Here is a 19,883-nt window from a genome sequence, read left to right as displayed (position 1 = left end):
ATTTAAAGTTATCTACGTAAAAAGAAGGAGTGAGGAAAAGAAGTGAAATATATATATATATATATATATATTTTTTTAATTAGAAAATTTTTACTTTTTCGAGATTTAATCAAAACGCCGTTTCTAACGATTATGGGTTCGATAACGGTTCTTCCCCCCATAAAACAATAGAAAAAAAAGTACATAATGATTATAATTGTAATTAAAGTCTGCGTGAAAAAGGCTAGTTACGTTTTCGTTATTCCAATGGGATCCCATGTTAGGGTCATTTAAAGCTAAGGCGATAAAGGCAACTGAATAACGGTCTTGTACGCCGTGTGATTGGGAATAGGCTACTTAATTTTTCTCTTTCCTTCTTTTTTTTATTGTTCTGGTGGCATTAAGTTACTGATCGGAATCTTGTGGTTTAACTGATAACGATTTTTTTTAATACTTTGTAGAGAGATATACCGGTAGTTAAGGTGATATATAATAAATAAAGGTGTTTGTTACCATAGCAACTTCATAAGTTGGGGTGAATGTTGGAAGAATGTTATAGTGTAGGCTGGTAAATACACCACTTAATATCACTCTACTCCTTTTACTTTTTTTCTAGAAGTAAAATGAAAAATTGACGTTTTTGATTTTTTATACGGTTTTGTATCGTGTTAATACGTAAATAAGTTGTATTTACGGTTTAAAATGTGTTATATTTAATATTTACTCGATCAATTTACCGATTTTATACGGGATTTTCTAATTGATCGTTACGACAAACTCACGTAAAAATGAAGTAAAAGGAAACAAAAATATTTGATGTTAATAAAATTTTTAAATAAAAGATGATATTTAATCTTAGCTACTGTGAATTTCATTGAAAGTTGACAGTGCTTAAAGGAAGAACGCAGCTAAAGCGATAACCCGCAGGTATGGATACGTCTTTAATAGTTTTTTCCCACTTAATAGGATCGTTTAGGCAAAAGCCGAAGGTCTTTAATAAGCTGTTAGGATGAAAGATAGCATATAAATATCTCAGATATTTATTATTATTATTGTTAAAGTACTGGTGACCGGGTTAGTATCCTTTCGGAGCCGATAGGTGCAGACAATCCGGTCTACGACACTTCCAAGAAGGAACAGTTGGAGAGAACCTTTGGAGCAGCTGCCGAGTTCTTTGACAGGATTCACTGGTTTGACGAGAAAGTCCCCCCCCTCCCTCGAGGTATACTCGATACCAAACACGAGCGTGATTCGCATATCAGAAATTCAAATGCTGCCAGGATTCAAATTCGAATTGCAAACCCACCGCCGGTCACATGACCGGCGCTGATAAGCCTCTAACGAATTATAAAGAACCCCGGCATTAAACGAGCGTAAGAATATCGATCAGTAAAGTCGAAAATTCGACTAAATACAAGGATGATGTCATTCTTATCGAATACATAATTATATCGAATATCGATCGGGTCAATTTTTTTAAGAATAAAAATGACCCGAAAATCAATTTTTAACAAAAATTTTTTTTTAATTACGTAAGAATTATTACAAGCACGACCAATTATCTATCCTCTTATAAATTTTGAAATTAATTTTAAAATAAGAAATACGTGAGCTGTATACGAAGTACAACCTTTATACGTCTTTCGCGCTATAAAAGTGCAGTTTGTAGATTGAAAAGGCAGTAACTGTAAAACAAGCGTGTTTAAAGGAAACCAAAGGATGGTCAGTTTATTCTCCTTACTTGCTCTACAGCCAAAGAAAGGAGGCGAGCTTCTGTGCGACTAACACACACTTAAAGTGTAATGCGATCCAGAATGGCACCCTGAAGAAAACTAGAGATCAGCCTGGCTGCAGCCAAAATAAAAAAAAAAGAGGAAACTTTGATAAGAAAGTTACTTTTTCTATCAACATATTTTGACATCTGAATCACTTTTTTGGAGGGCATACATCGAGGCGGGTAATAAAAACCAGGAAAAAAAATTCCCCGCCAGACAGCGTATGGAATTAAAGAAACAATTGTAATTATAACACGTTGTATCGAATATTTTACATTGATACGACACGTTAATGACAAACAAAAGTAATATTTAGGTCAGTAAACTATGAATAATAATTATAACGGTTAAAAAATATATATATATATGTTTGTGTGTGGTGTGACGTCAAGCGGTTGATAAAACGGTTCGACATCTGTTGTCCATTATACGGTCTGGTGATCCGAAGACTACTCTTAAAATTGAAATTTACCACTAACAAGATGAGAATTATCATCTATTTAATTAGTGTTTTATGTTATAACCTCGTCTAAGTTATTATAACTCTTCGTTTAGCAATGGAAGGAAATTCGGTGTGATGCGGTGCAACTAGTATAACTCGGTGTCATACCGGCCGAACAGTGTAGCTTATGACAGAAGCCACAGAGTGTATGACACATCAAGACTGGGAACTTCTGGGGCATAACATTCGTAAAGTGCGTAAATAACTACGATTACAACACGACGTTTAAACGCGTTGTTACGTTTGCGTTACGCACGTAATTTAAACTCGGACTCATTAACGGGACTATAGGAGAATGTAAGTAAGTCATGGTTCACTCACCAATCAGTGAAGTTCGGTGTAGGCCCACTGCTGGCACACACACAACATGCTCACCATCCAGACTCGACAGCACCCGTCACAGCTCAATGAAGTCTCTCCCCTAACTGCTCCGTCGGATTGATGTCTGCCGTCCACAGTGGCGGATCCGAAGCGGATGTGGAGCGTGCCATTCCACTAACCTAAAGGGGGGGAGAGCGGCTTAGGGTGGAGCGGACAATAGAAGCGTTCTCGACACCACACTTTCTAAATAGATAAATTAGATTAACTGTGCTTTTTTTTATACCTTTTTTAAATGTTTATTCAGCATCGATTATCGTGGAAAAATATATATTTTTACTAGAAATTTAATCCAATATATCAACACTATAAAGTCGAAATCATTATTCAACTGTCACCTAAAGTCATTTGTTACCCCAAAGGATATGTCTAGTGGCGATATTTCTTCTCAATGAAGATTACTATTTTAAAGTTCGAGCTGTGTATTAAAATGAATGAAACTCGAAGCTTCGTCGTCTTAATTAAACTTTATCCATTCCTTTCGAAATATCAGACTGGAGGGAAGATAAACATTTCGAATGATCAAACTCCAAATCTCTTTTTTATTGGTCCTATTGGTTTCCTATAGACTCTGCAGTCAATTGAGATAAAGGATTTAAAACTCGGTTTATAGTATTTAAATTTTTTTTTTTATGGGATTATCAAACGACGAGGGTGACTAAGTCTAACAAATGACAATGACGTCCCGCACGTTGCTAATGACAGAGAATTGATGAATGGCCGCATGCATGCAAATCGAGCACGTGACCGATAAATTGTGCATTTATTAAAAATTCATAAATGTATATTTTTGAACTTTTCCCCCTTCCCTTCTTTTTAATATTGAGAGGGAGCCGTACAAAGAAACCTTAGGTGGAAGGTAGCAACCATTTCTCAATAGAGAGGAGTGAGGCATCGGAGGTTGTAGAGGGGAAGCCAACAGAGGTAATTTGATTGCCAACGACCCTTAGCAAAGGAGGGAGAAATCTAGCCCACATGTAGCAATCGGGGCAATCTGCTGCTACAGATAACACGCAGCCATTTACAATCAGACTTCATGTACGAGAAAGAATTAAAAAAAAGAGTAAATTACTATTTTGCAATACGGAAGTTTACTAATATATATATATATATATATACTTGCTACAGTTAATTGAGTTTGAATTGTAAGACGAAGCGGTAAAGGAAGGATTCTATTGTTTATTAATCACGATGGAGTAGCAATGAACTCGAAAGAAAAAAGAAAATTCCAATAATAATTACTGCAATTTTTATCATTTATAACCCACAATTACATCTTATCTTTCCAGATTTCCTAGATGTATTCGGTAATAGATGCTCTTCACGGATATACAAACTGAACGAAGATGGGCCCTTCACGTAATATCCGGTCAGCAAGTTTTGCTAAAGTTGCATTTTCTTTCATCTTCTTTCGGGACGAAATAGTAAGAGAGAAAATAAAGCAAAGGCAATAATTGTTAATTTCAATTTTCGTTCGAGTTTTCAGGAGCGCCGCAATTGATAGGGAATTCAGAACAAGCACTTATAAACTGTTCTCTTGGTTGTTTGTGTTAGCCAGTTGACAAATGTTGACAGTTGTGGACAGTTGACTCATTCACAGTCGTGTTGTTGATTCACGGTTAAACTTACTAACATTTGTTTGAACAATTTCACCCAGGAAATAAATTTTTCAAAATTTAACTATTTTCCCTTTTTCCTTTTCTATCAACATTTCCACAATCTTCTCCTCTTTAAAACTACATTTTCAAGACGAAGAAGGAGGAGGAGGAGGAAGAGGAGGAGGAGGAGAAGGAAGAGGGGAGGAAAAAAAGATTAAAATAAAATAAAACACATCCTGGGGGCTTAAATTATAATTTTTTTTAATATATATATTTTATTACAAAGTTTGCTGTGTAGAAGTAATATTAAAATTTTGCAAACTTGCAAATCGAAGTATTATTCAAACTTATATATTCTCTCGGGCAATTTTTACGTTTCTTAAAGACTGAAAATTTGTAAATTTATCTTCTTTTTATAAAGAAGAAAAAGAAAAATAATAATAAAAATAATTTTATCGAGACAGATTGTTCATTCAAACCAAAATAACGCTAAGAGGTATATTCAGAAATTAAGTGTAGCATGTAAATGAAGAAGATTGAGTTTAAAAAAAAAAAATTGCTTTCGCGTGTAAGTAAATAAGAATTTATATATAAAAAAGCTATACAAATATAGGCCTATATTGCATTTCACCTTGAACTACATAAACAGAAAGTTAATAACTGATACACGGTAAATATCGATCTAAACCTAAATATTTTTTATTATTTATATATATATATAACATCCCAAAATTTAACTTCAAACTATCTTGAGAATTTCTATATTTATACAACATATAAATTATAAATCAATCCGTAAACTGATATGTTTGTCAGTTTAGAGTTGTTTTTTTTAAAAAGTAAACTTTATTAAATTGCTTTTTTTCGTGACCTTTCACAAAAATCAATAACTCTATAACGGATAAGAAGTTATATTTCAGTTCAATTTTAAAGTAAATTTATTCGAATTTCCAAAAAAAAAAATCTGGATGGGATGGACGTACAGGACAACGCTATTACTTTGCCCAATTTTAGAGGAATTACACTCCCTGTTCCCCTACTCGTGTACCCATGCCGAGTATAAATTTGCATACTTTCTTGTAAAGAATTCAATTTATTAATTAATATATTTATAAAATGTTTTAATTACTTCAATCAGAATTTAGTTGAAAATAATTTGAACATTATAAATAAAGTGTAAAATTAAATTTTATAAGTGATGAAAAACGAACGTGACAATGGAGTAAACGACGACTCGCTACTTAATTGATTTTTGTTTCCTCCTACTTCTCTTTCTATTTTCTGCATCTATAACTGTTACTTTTTCTATATTTTCACCATTTTTTTATGGCGAAAAGAAACGATAGAACGATTATATACGTTAGAGATAGTCCATAAATCTGTCTACACATCATCTTTTCCTTTCCCACTCGAGCATAAAGTAATTTATAATAAAAATCCTTAAAGAAAATGCATTTTCAAGTACAAGAAGCAGAGAAAAACAATAAATGTAATTCTCATAGGATCAAAATATTGTATGCAACATAATGGAAGATATATATATATATATATAAGTATTTTATATACAAATGCAATCTTGGATAACAAATCAATCAAAATACGAAGCTGAAAACGGTTTTCTTTATTTATTTTCTGCAATAAATGTGCATAAAAGTTATTGCACTTAAAATTGCCGAAAGTCGATAATCACGTAACTCGCATAGGCCGGAAAAATTCTCGATCAAATATTTATTGAGGGTTGATTTATATCGATAACTCCACTAATCGCGTTAACAATCATGTTAAACATCATTATCGGAGCAAATGACGGGCAGGAATGATAATTACAACCATAGTAACATTACCAATCCGCCTAAGGTAGTACATGAATAACCACCCGGTACCACTCAGGTAATAAATTTGGGAAACACGATGTCATTGCCCAAATATTATTAAAAAATTATTCATTTCCACCTATGATAGGATTTTTAGTAATAGGCAGTGTCCATGTTGGAGATGTAGCATAATTAACTACACCGTTATGCTTTTGAGAAGGCCGATATGGGTATAAAAATGTGTATTTACCCTAGAGGATAGGCGACCATTAACCCCCTGCCAGGTGTGGGCTGCGTGGCTAATGAAAATACACGAACTGCTCTTCTTTGTATGTAATTTTCCTCTCTAGCAGAGAGCATCTCCATCTGTTCGCGTTAAATGCTTAGTTTTTTTTACTGTTTATTTTCAATATATTATGTCATTATTTCATAAAATGCTATTATAGTTCGATTTTGCTCGTTGTATATCAAGAAATGTAATGATATTTTGAATTTATTTCGTAATACAGAGAATAATATAAATGTTAATTAATGTTATGACTTGAAGCTCATTCTATAAAAGTACATGGGAGTAGAATAGTTTTATTTTATTTTTTTCCGGAAATTTTACAAAAGAAATGGACAAGAAAATATTTTTTTGTAGAATAAGTTTTCTATTCCATTAATATTTCGTCACGGATAGAATTTTTGAAGAGAGACAGACTGAATTTTGGTTTCGACTTTCTGTCGTAATTTTCACGAAGCACGCGAATCACTGGGGAATTCGAGGGAAAAAAAGAAGATTGCGGTCACGTGGTCGAGTTATCCAAAAAGCCAATTTACTGGATTCGATTTGCAATCACGTGACCCGGCTGATTACCCACGTAATCGTCGAACATCTAACTATTTTTCCCTCCTTTAAAGTATCATCCTCCCGTATGTTGTTAGATTTATCGGAATTACTCCCCTATTAGTTTAGGGCGTACGTTCGAAGGAGTCGAGTCGATTTTTGGTACAAACTCGTGACGAATTGCTTCCCTCGTTAACATCTGGTTGGCTTTGATGTCTGGCTGTTTCCACCCTCTGGGCTGACTCACTTCCAAAATTTCCCTCCTGCTAGGTGAGATGAGGACGTGAGTCAGAATACACTGTGATTGACAGGTTTCCGATCCGTGATTGGATCCACCTAAGGCTTTCCAAAGCGCATTTTTTTGGCTAAATAAACGAAACGAGACAGAGGAGCGAGTTCTGCACGCAATTTACATTGTAGCATGTATAATTAGCGAATTCTTCAGCTGCCTCGAACGACAGGTAGCGCCGAGTATGCTACACACCTGCTTTGATATACATAAGAGCAACACCAACAAGAAAGTAAATTAGATGATATCCACGTGCAACTCCAGCTGAACTGCCCGAGATCCTGTCTGAAGGGGAGGCCAAATATAGGTAACACCTGTCCTTTCAACAACACCCAACCATCTGCCGAGGCGAGCAGATGTCTGAAGGTATGTGACAACGGCCACCATCTGCCGTCTCGACTTGTTTTCCCCAAATCTAACCCCCTGTCTTACAGCTTCCTGCTCGACTCTCTCCTTCTGTTGCTTATTGTGAGAGGGACCCGACTCCCGCTACTTGTAAAACGATTGTTGCAAGATTAGCTTCATAAAATTTACTATGAAATATTTCTTTAGTTGCACTTTTTAAAGCTAGAAAATTCTAGTTTTGCAGCCGCATAATAACTTGTCAAAATGGACTTTGATGCTAAGCTACAGCGATGTTTGCAACGTTGCAGAACGTAGAATAATAATATCGTTAACGTCACGTAATCATATTAGGGTCAGTTAGAGACTAATGCGTAACAATATATCAACCATCTGTTACCAAAGTGGGCCGACTAGCATACCTCGATTACCTATCACCTGTCCGAGCGGGCAGATGTATCTGGTGCGGGCACCACCTGCCCAAAACACCGCCACGTGCCACAAAAGACCCGAGGACTTGTTTATTATTATGCTAGTTAACTGTTCAGGTTTTATTCCTTCAAGAATTAAAAAAAAACATATGTTATTCGTCTAAGTATTAATGTTTTAAATACGTGCTCGGTTTTATCTATCGCCCTTGATGTGTGGCTGCCCTAGAAAAAAATAAAACAATGGGGAATGTTGGTTAACCTCCATTTAAGTAAAATCGATACTTATGCAACGTGTTTTGCAATGGAGTATCTGAAAAATTGCCACCCTGCAACAAACAACCAACGTATTTACAGGAGTCCAGAGACGAATATTTCTGATATTGTTTACTAGAATCCGAAATCTTAGTCATATATTTAAACTTTCTGACAATAAAGGGTAAGCCAACGTGGGACTTACAGTACAAGAGGATCGTACAAAGCATTTGTATGCGCGTAAGAGGGTTATGTTTAAGGAGTGGAGCCTCGTAAATCGATTAAATTGCTGTAAAATGAGAATATCTCCGTAAATTCTCACTCCGGTTGGAGTCAGTTGACGTCATTATATATTTTTAAATTTAAAATTTATTACATACGTATTGGCTCTCGAATGTTATTTTTAAATTATCGTGATTAAAAGTAGCGCCATCTGTTAATGAAGAGCGTCGATAAATCACGAGTGAAGAGCCACGCAATGTTCCTCTCCTCGACTATTTATTAAGAAAGAAATTCACAAACACTTTTTTTAGTGTCTGCGATTTATTTAATATATTCGGATACAATTCCTTTTTTCCCGTCTACAGCTATCTTTCATCTTCGGTATCTTAACCTGTCTTCTTTCATTGTTTCATAACTCACAGGTGATTGATGACACGAGTCACTTGTTGATACAGCCAACGTTTCTGTCGCTCCTCATTTTGATTTGTTCTTTCTACACCGAGCAAAACGTCCATTTGTATTATTAAGAAAAAGGGTTGAGCATACTTCATAAAAAAAAAATAAATAAAAATCGTATTAAAAGGGGAGACGTTATAATAAGACACCCTTCGCTTAACCTTTAGATTTTTATAACTGCAGACCTCTTTTTTGCCTAGTTTTATTAACCGAGGTCGAAAGTTCAGGGATACTGCGAGTGACGTCACAGCAGCTCGTCCAATAGCCAAGGTGCTGAGTTGGTAAAACTGTCACTAAATGAAAACCGAGGGTCGACGAACTGGAGAAATCCACAACAATGGCACATGTGCGAGTGGATCGTATGACACGTCTTTGGCACCATTCCAAAAGTCACGTGACAGGTATCGATAAAGGTGACTCGGATGGGTGATACATTCATTCATTTATTAATGTAGTCGAACTTATTTCATAATTCAATAGGTAACCTATTTTTTGCCCTCCTTTAACCCCTTTTTATAAATTCGTTTGAACGTCTATAAATGGGACTATTATTTATTTACAAATTTATATTGGATTGAAGAATACAAAAGAGATTATTTTACATTGAAAAAGAATGGAATTTGTTATCCGCCCAAGTTAGTTACATCAATCTTGGTAAAGAGAATGGGGAGAAGGAAGAGAGAGGAAGAAAGCGAATATCTTTATTGATGCTGTTCCATTTATCGATGTCATGTTGTAAATACCTGGTTCACTAGGCGTGGTTTCGGTGCCACTCCGTATTTACGGCATAAATTGAATTTTTTTTTTCTTTTTTTTTACCGTATTCTTTACTCCGCTTTCGATTATTTTATATTCAAATGCCTTTACATTCACTCCTTATAGAGTTTTATAAGTGCCTTTATAAAATTTATCTATTCTCTTTATATGTATTGTGGCATGTCTAATCCCGCGTAACATTATGTGCAACTTTGTTTATTCCCTTTTGTAACGTTATCTGCATCTTTGTATATTGCAATATTTATTTCCCTTATACTGTTATCTACAATACTGCACATCCTCTTATAAAAAGTTATTTATGTTTCTCATGTAAAGCTATACACATCCTTTTTCATAAACTTAATGTTGGTCCTCGATAAAATCGCCAATGATCTTTTATATAAATTATCTCCTTTGTGCGTCATTTACATTAAATTTTATTATTATTATTCTTTACATTTAATAATATTTTATGTATTCATTATATAAAATCTTTATCCACTTCGATAATTAGTTAGATAAACTATTATAATTTACCGAAGAGGATTAAATTACCAGCAATTAGAAGAGAATAAAAAACAAAATTTAAGTAGAATATATGATCTGTTGAACACTTTATAATTAAACTTTAATGTGCAATTAGTCTTCGAACTCATTAACATTAACAATAGGTGATTTTCAAGCAATATTTTTGCTGTCGAATGCTATTAAGGGGTTATAAAAAAAAAACACACGAAACACTCCGCTTACCTTGAAGTATATATCAAGGTATACGATCGACAGAACCTTGTACAATTTATTAAATATATTTTACTGTTTATTTGAATACAGTATCTTCGTTTTTACACGTTCAGTCGTAAACACAATCATTTTCGACGGAGTAAAAAGTATTATGTGTCCATTGTTAATTTAACGCTAGAATTGAATAGAAATTACGCGGACAGTCGAAGCACGAAAGGTCATTTCACAAATTAAAAACAAAAAAAAAAAAAGCAGCAATGAAAATTCATTATCATCTGCAGCACGTGGTGATAATGGTCCTAATTAGGACTTCAATTAAAAAGTGAGATTTAAACGCTTGAAAAATTGCCCGATAAAGGCCATATAACTTAGTTAAGATAATAATAATGATTGGTAATTTTTTCTACCCTAATTTAAACATGTTTTTAATCTATAAATCTATAAAATAGTAACTCGTCTTCAATTATCTTTAAATGTATTAAAAAATAATAATAAATAAATAATAAAAATCGAATCGCTAGTTCTCGAGTTAAAGTTGTCGTGAATAGACAAACAGACGGAGCGGCGGTTCGTGTTGTAATTATTTACATTTCGCTACACCGATACGTGCATTAGACTTTAGGAGTAATCCTGAACAAGAGTAATAAAATATTTTTCCACTCTACAAAATATGATGTAGGAAGAAAGAGGGTAATGCTGTCAGACGAATGGATAATAGAATTTTGTGTTTGATTCCTTTTTGTAAGAAGGAATATCTTTGCTACGGATGCTTTTGACACTAATGTAAAATTTAAAATTAGAAAATAAAAAGTACAAGAAAAAAAACTTGACCAAGTTTATTCAAAAGAAAAGCGCATTTTTGTATAAAATGAAGTTTGACAGCATGTCTCGAGTTTTGTCGTCTTAAAGAAGAAGGATTTTTAAAAAATTTCGTATAAAAAAATTACATAAAATACAAATATAATATACCTAATTTATTTACATACAACGTCGTGACTGTTACCTTTCAAGAAAATCGTTTATGTAACAGATTTTGAAACGTTCGTCGCAGCGTCAGTTCGTTGATTACTCAAAATTTAAAAAAAAAATTGAAATTCAACGATGTAATTAAACGAAATATATAGAAGAACCGGAAAAAATAGCATTGTATCGACCAGAAAAACGGAAAAGGAACCATACAAAATAACAATTCGCTTTACAAATATAAAAGTTGATTTACAATTCAAAATATTCTAACCGTGTTTGACAGAACATTCATTAAAATTCATGATATTACTTTACAAACATTAAGATAGGAGAATGAAAAAAAAAGGAATCATAAGTACCTAAAAACTGTATATAGTCTTTTGATATTCTTATTACAAGAGGAACAAGAAGAAACCAAAATCAAAAATAATAGCTAAAATCTTCGAAGAATTCAAAGATAAATAAAATATTTTAAAATTTCAAATTTATCTAAAACGTCTTTAAATTTAAAAATCCATTTTTTATTCTCGAATTGTAATTTTAAAGCGGAGGAAGAAAAAAAAACAAAAGAAAAAAAGCGCACATGGCACGGTGTCATCTGTCTATTCGTCATAACCTAGACTCAAAATCAATATTTTCATATATTTTTTTAAACTTATTTTTAATATATTTATTTCATTTTTAAAATAGAAAAGCGTAGTTTATTTGGTATTTTTTTTTTAAAAAAAACGACCTTTCAAAATAAGAAAAATTCGACATTAAAAGAAAAGTTGAAGTTAGATTTCTTCTGTACATTAAAACTTGGAAAATATTCTAATCTAAAAATAATTTAGCTAGAATTCGAGATTTTACGAGTATGAAACAAGTTTGTAAATGCAATTTGGACTTATCCAAGATGTTACAAATGATATCATTTGGGTTCTTTTATAAGGACATAATCGTTGCTTGTAAACGTAGAAAAACATCTAAAAAAATCACAACGGCAGAATTCTTGTCTGAAGTGAAGAACAGTGATTGGTATTGAGAACACTAAATGCGAAAGTTGGATACGCCAAATGCCATTAGCAACCTGTGGACCGTCCATTAACTTAACATGTGTTGAAGACTATAAACTCCAGTTTGTAGAATGTCTTTCAATGTCATTGTGTATTACAACTGGCACTGTTTTGCTACTCAATGAGTTTCTTTCAATACTTTTACGGTCAAATAAATGCTATTTTTGCATGCAAATATATTTTAAACGCGTGCAATTTCATGTGTTTTTCCCCTCAAATCTTAAATCATTTATAAGTTATATTGTTTTATTTTGATTTTAACAAGATGTGTCATGCAATAAAAACTCCTTTAAAAAATCGATTTTATTAAGATCCAGCGCGTACGAACTTTCGAAATTTTACAATATACGGCCTTATTCTGACACAATTGAAGAGTTAAGCCCTTATTTGTTTATGTGTCAGCCCTTCTCTTCAAACGTTGATCGCTTAATCTCATAAAATACCCTTAAACTGGGAGAAGGACAAAACAAATAAATAAGATTTTGACCCGCATCAATTGGGATTCTAAAGGATGGGCAGTTAATAGTTTCGAGTTAATTCTTCCTCCGTAATTTTTTTTTTTTTAAATTTAAGTTTAAAACCGCAATTATTTACTTAAAATCTGTAAAAATTGGAAAACAATTAACACATTTTTTTTCTCCCTTAATTTGAAAGAAGGGAATTTGTTTACTTGTTAACTCTTTGCAAGTCAAAGCATTGGGTTAACGAAACGATTTTCGACTGTATGTAGAAAATTACGTTAAAGATTTTAATTAAAATGATAAATAACATTTTATAGAGAATGTACTTTTCCGTGTTAGTAAATCATTTATCATTTCTTATTGTAAAATTGTAATCGGCTTCTTGAACTGCTTAGCAGCAATAAATTCAGCAATGTTTACAGGTGTAATAGTCTATAAATGAAAGCCATAAATTATGTTAATTACTTTTGATACGAAGCTCTCTTATTGGTCAATTTAAATTTTTAAATATACTCCTTCTAGTTTTCGTTTTGTTAACAATTTTTCTTGTTAATTACACTGGCAATATTCTATTAAAATTTCATATAAAAATTTAGTTATTTCTATTGTGAAAAATATTTAACTCTTTCTTCTAGACGTAAATTATAACTAGGTTTAGTATTGTTTATATAAAACATGCGTATTGGTTAATTTATACAAATTTGAATATATGAAGAGCGTTTATTGGTTAATTCAACAAATTTAAATATATAACGTGAGCTTATTGGTTAATTCAAAAATTTTAAATATATAACGTAAGCTTATTGGTTAATTCAAATAAATCTTTTAATTAGTTTATAGAATAAATATAGATATATATTTTTGAAATATTTTTTTAAAAAAATAAAGAATTTTAATTAATTTCAAAAATAATTTATCGAAGAATTTACATTTAACTTAATCTGTTTTCTTGACGTAATTATAAACAACAAAAACAATAAATTATGCTAATTACATTTTTATTTAGAATAGCATTACGTGATTGGTCCGTTTAAATATTTAAAAGATTCTAATTGTATTAGAAGATAAACACTGCTTTAATTCTTTCGAAAACTTTAATAAATTGAAAATAATTTTAGTGTAAACTATATTAGTAATGTTTTGTTAAAAATAAAAGAAAAAAAAACTACATTTTTTTCATACTATAGCCCATAAGTAAAAAAGACTTGTTGAAGAATATGTAACAAGTCTCATTTATCCTAATCTAGCGGACAAGTAGGCGTATTGTTCAATCGTATAGCACAGTAGCTGTGTAAAGTACAGTAACGATCAGTCATTGCTCAACTAACAATGAAGAAATGCCCTAACGGCACTTCACCATCATTTAAGAAACGTGACAGACGTAAATGTCTGATATATTGGTACTTCCGGAAGCTTTGTCTCTTCTTTAACAAGTGTTGCTTCCGATAGAAATACAGAAGTAATGGAAAATGTGCGTGAATTCTTGACTTATGCAGATCGATTGTTCCTGTTCTGAAATTCCCAGAAAACAAATTTTTGAATAAAGGCTTGTATGGCTGAAAATCGATTGCGTTTAAACGAAAGATTCAAACATTCGTTATTCTTTTCTTATTTTTGAGTAATGCTGAAGTTTTGACGTGATGCTGTGTATAGAGTTTTTTTTATTAAAGTTAAAATGTGTTAAAGAAATCAGCCGTAGAAATCCATATTGCTGATATCTTCTAGCTGGAGATGCTTGGCTTGAAAGGAATGGCTTTCAGAATATTGAAATATAAATTAAATTTCATATACTTTTTTAAGCTTTAACTGAAAAAAATGTTCGTTTATAATGAGAAAAAATGAAATTTATAAGTGCAAATTGATTATTATATTTTTAATTACTCTTATCGTTTTTACAGATAAAGTATGTTTACCGATCAATCTTCAAATAATTATCTTTTATGAAAATTAGTTTCTTAATATTAAACTGTTATCTATGCGACAGGAAAACTGTCTGTCGATAATTGGTGACATTATGATCACTTTTACTTTATTATTAATCAGATAACGGTTTGAGGTTTGAGGGAGGGAAGGTTAAATGGACTCGAGTTATAACGTTTAACTGCATTCTAGCCAATAAGGTGTCATCTTTGGCGGTGATGGATCTCATTAGCATCGACTGACCATTATCAGAAGGGAGGGACATCAACGGAAATCATCAAGGTCGTGACTCGTTCTCACGGCCAATGGGTCACCTTGTTTCGATGAGGCCTTAATAGATATCTAGACTTTTTGTACATTCGATCGATGTTAATCTTATGCAGGTGCAGCAAAGAGTATCTGAGAAAGGATCAAGATTCTTAAATATCTCTTGTCATGAAAGCTCTTAGACGAAGTAGAAATGATCGCTTCGTAAAACGGTTTAAATTTTAATCAAACGAAATAGATTTTTATTTATTTTAGAATAAAGATATAATTTTCTAAACCCAATTCGTGGCTATATATCCACAGATGTTCTCTACTCATCTTCTGAGAAACGTCCCTAAACCGTTATTGCTACTTAATGTAAGAAAAAAAAGTCAATGTTTTAAGAACTTTGTTTGCCTTTCAATCAATCAAATATATTTTTAATTTATAAATTATATATTTTTTCGTAATTTTAATTTAATAAATAGGAAAATAATCAATAAAACTTTTCAAATTTAAACGTATTTGCATTCGGAATGAAATAGAATTACTCTTTACATATTAAATGCGTGAGATTTTTTCCAACATCAAATAAATTTAATTTATTAATATAAACAAATTTCAAATATTAAATTCTTCCTGAACTTTTTAATTTTAGAAAATTCACTAAATCCTTTGAGATGGGACATTAGAAATTTGCTCAATTGTTATCTACAGGGTGTAAGAGGATATATTATATATCTTTTACCAATGAAATTTCCTAATGGTAAAATTCCAAAGTATTTTAGCAGCGAAAGAAATGAAAACCTTGTTCTCTTATCGAACACCTTAGTTCCCATTATGGACAATCTCAGGAACTCTGTGAATGACGCCTATCTCACTAGCTGTCGATATAACTTCACCTAAATATCGACTGAACAATACAAGTAAGAAGGGGCAAATAAGAATTTGATAAAGAAATTTTTGGTATTTCATCAAATAAATAAAAATTGATTTTAAAAAATCCAAATATTGTAATTTTTTTTTCACTCGCAGTACTATATTAAAGCCCATACACACCAAAAAATACGGAAGAAATTCAATATACTTCACTTTGTCGAAGGAGAGGATTTCGGTATGTAACGCAATACAAGTTTTATCAATTCAATTTATATATACATTTTGTTTTTTTTAACTTGTAAATCGAATGCCAAAATAATTTTTGCTTATTTTTAGTCTACAAAATAAAATAGTAAATTTAAAAAATTCAGATATGAGTAACATTAGACTCTATTTTTTTATATCGGTTCACTTTATATAAGAAAATAAAAATAATCATTTAAATAATGAATAAATAATAGTCAAATTCTGTTGAATTTAATGGCCATTTTATTATTTTTCCACGAAAAATATATATCTTTAGTGTATAAAAATTCAACTGTATACCTGGAAATATTAAATGTGTCATCGTATTTCATTGATAAACACTCGAACTGTTGATCCAAGCATAAGGAATACACATTAAAACCTGTGAAGAACGGTCGCTAACGGAAACATAAAATTGGTCTTTGTTCGCAGGTTAATTTGTATGCGTTTTTGTTAAAAAGAAAAAATTCCTGAAAAAATAGCTTGTGTTTAGAGTTGTCCGTTATTAGAGGTTCGACTGTATTAACAGAATCGCACGATAATAATGCAATAAGACGAACATTAGAATCGAATTTATAGAATTCATTAGTAAATTATCATAAATAGGAATTACAAAATTGTTTCTCCAGGTTAAAATTGTATCGTAATAATGTTTTAGTTTTAGAAGACGAAGAATAATCATTCCTTCCCGTTAATGGAGGGTTAGAGATGATGTTTCAAAACCCAGTATTAAACACGAATTATGAATTAAGGTTAATCTGATAAAGAATAAGCATTTGTAATCGAACCCATAACAATTCCCAAATTAAATTTTCAGTAAAATAAAGGGAGTGTAGATTCCTTTGTGGGTTGCAGACGAATCCTATCGAGTGAAACTCAAGTCTACTTAATTACAGGCTGGTGCTTTGAATAATAATTATCTCAAGTTGTAGTAAAGTTGACATGCTTGACACTACTGATAATGAATCGACTGCCTTGAGACCGATGCACGAATTGTTGCGTGATATTTCAACCACGTGTCGTGTAGTTAAGAGAAAAATGCATCTCTCCAACTTCTATCGCTTGATTAAATTATGAAATAATCTCTTCTCCGAATTTCAAATGTCTTCTTTTATAAATTGCCTTATATCCAATGCGTTACTCTTGTCACAATTCAAAAATATATATTTAAATTTTAACTAGAAACGTGTTCGAGTGCTCGATTACGTCGCGTGCCCAAAACAATCGCATTCCTTTAATTAAAATCACATAATACAATTTAAAAAGAGTTTCGACTCTTCTATTGGTTAATCGAGATCGCGTGATCAAATTTTAAATTCGCTCGAGACATTTTTTTTTTTTTTAAATAACTTCCGTTTCACAATAGGATCAAGAAAGTAAATTCGTGTTTAATAATTACAGTTGAAGATTATTAATTTACATAAGAACATCCGAAATTCGATTGGTTAAAATCGAAAAATTTGCATAAGAAGGGGAGAATAATTTAATTAATTTTTACGCGATAATTATCTTGTTTGTACGATTACTTTTAAATTAATTAAATAGAAATTATGAAATATTTAAAAGACCAAGCAACAATTCTAATCAGTGATCTTTATGGCGCATTAATTCTCGTTGATATTTATAAGTACAGAGCGTAATCCGTGATCTTAAATTAACTGCGCATTGGGGCCACGTGATCGATTCGATAATCACGCGATCTATCTTTTGCCACATGTCGTTAGTTAAATATTATTTTTATTATACAGTAATTATATTGCTGTATTTGGCTACATAATAACATATATTTATTATTCTTTTAATTTAGGTAAAACAGTACCATTTGTTGAACTGGTAGTTGCGCACGGATCTCTCTTGACCATACTTGCAATTAGTTTCGAACGATATTATGCAATTAGACTAATTTATTGTCCTAAATTGTAATTTTAAATTTATTAAAATTTAGAACATAAAAAGAATTTTATTAAAAATAAAAGACATTTTTAAATTCGAATTTACTGCGGAACTTGTCTAAACATCACGTGACCGGATCCCTAAACATAGAGCCAATAATTTTAATTGTTATATTTAGTAGCACTGAATCCTCTCGGAGAAGTTACGAACGTGTTTATACGCTTAAAATTTTATTTAAATTTTTTATAAATTGATTTACGAGTCTTCAGATCCGGATTTTAGGCAATTTTCTTAGGTCTAAATCCGGTCCTAGTTAAGACGTAACGAGAAACGGTGTAGCACGTGATTAAATCTAACCAATTAGAATACGAGAAAGTTTAATTTGATTTTCTGCCTGCCATTTTGAATTTACTTAATTGCTTTAATTAAATAAAGATTTCAAATTAAGATTTGTAGTTTAAAGTCGTGATTTTATACTTAAAGTTTGAACTTCTAAATAAATAGGTACGTAGTTATCAATAGGCCAATATTAAGGAGCCGATGTTATGGAAATTGAGCATTCGACCATAATTAATCAACAATAGAGGAAAAACAATTGAAAATTAAAAGTTTTAATACGATAGAATCGATATTTTGGCTTCCTCTTTTGGATCCAGCGTGAAATTTGGCAGCTGTCGCGCGGAGAAAAAATATAGAATGATAGATTTAGGATACAAATACTCGACCATAAACATCACTACAATCTATTTGATCTCGTATATCAAACAAGCGAAGCTCAAGGCAAAATGCCCTATTCCACTACGGGGAAGTACAGTCGCAGTTGCTATGGTGACAAATAATACTACACGTCCCTTTCTGATGAGTTCCGACGTACTGTACCTGCAGGTTTGGAAGAAGAAATGTTTGCGTAAATCATCTCGAGTCTGAAGGACGACACTTGTTCCTCCCTCCAGCTTATCTAAGAGAGATTTTCACAGCTATCTATATTCCCTTCTTGCTTTTGATGTAGAATTATTTGCACACTTCAACATTTCCAACATGAAATCTGTTAGGGCAACAAAAGTGATACCCGAATTCCCTTAACAATTTCTCTTTTCTTAAGTTGTCAAGAAATTTTTTAAAATAAAATTGAGATTTAAAAATATTTAAATTGTGCTTAGAAATATTCGAAACACAAAAGAAACCACAAGATTTTATTACTGTACTTTGTTTATTCTGATGTTTCTGAAGATGTTCGAGATGAAGGATTCTAGAATTAAAACTAAATTTTACGACTTTAGTAAAGATTTATTTAAATTTTCGAAAAGATTTAAGCGTTTTGTGATTATAAACTGTAAGAAATTCTCAAACTTAAACGAGTTACGACTGAATTATAACGGTTCCCTTCACTTTTAGAGAAGTTTTAGATGTGTTAAAGTTAGATTAGGGCAGGAATTCACAGTTTTGCTTGAAAAAAAAGAAAAAAAAAGTAACTGAAGTATAACAGTAATTCTAACGTTCTTCCTATGTTATAGACAAGAAGCTTTTAAAATACTTTATAAAATTACCTTATCTTTAACCTTGTGGCAACCTCTCATCCCACAGACACGCACTGATTATAGTGATTGAACGTTGAAATCAAAAGTAATAAAGAATATATTTCATGATTTTTGATTTCCGTTCTGGCTAACACTAAATCTGATAAGCGATTGCGATCTAAAGACAAAGTGAATTCCACTGCAAAGAGAGAGAAAGAAAGAGGGGGGAGGAAAAAGGAAAAAAAATAGTATTTTTTATTCAGCACGCTTCGGGCAATCTCAAAAACCAAATCGACTTCCGTTCAATAAATGCACTTGCTACTTTTGGGTGTTGTT

The 19,883-nt window shown here is 31.8% G+C and overlaps 1 protein-coding gene across 1 annotated transcript in view; it reads right to left on the bottom strand.

Annotated features, from left to right (window-relative positions):
* Window positions 1–2,704, bottom strand: part of LOC111631961 (protein tincar-like) — a 27,790-nt gene extending 25,086 nt beyond the window's left edge. Inside the window, exon 1 of the mRNA XM_023376312.1 lies at window positions 2,578–2,704. The gene's annotated coding sequence lies outside the window, so the exon portion shown is untranslated. The remainder of the gene's footprint in view (window positions 1–2,577) is intronic.
* Window positions 2,705–19,883: the final 17,179 nt, after the last annotated feature.

This window comes from Centruroides sculpturatus, unplaced genomic scaffold (assembly GCF_000671375.1).
Source record: "Centruroides sculpturatus isolate CEXI.00-Female unplaced genomic scaffold, Cexi_2.0 scaffold783, whole genome shotgun sequence".
NCBI classification, from domain to species: domain Eukaryota; kingdom Metazoa; phylum Arthropoda; class Arachnida; order Scorpiones; family Buthidae; genus Centruroides; species Centruroides sculpturatus.
This window is presented reverse-complemented; position numbering and strand designations above follow the sequence as displayed.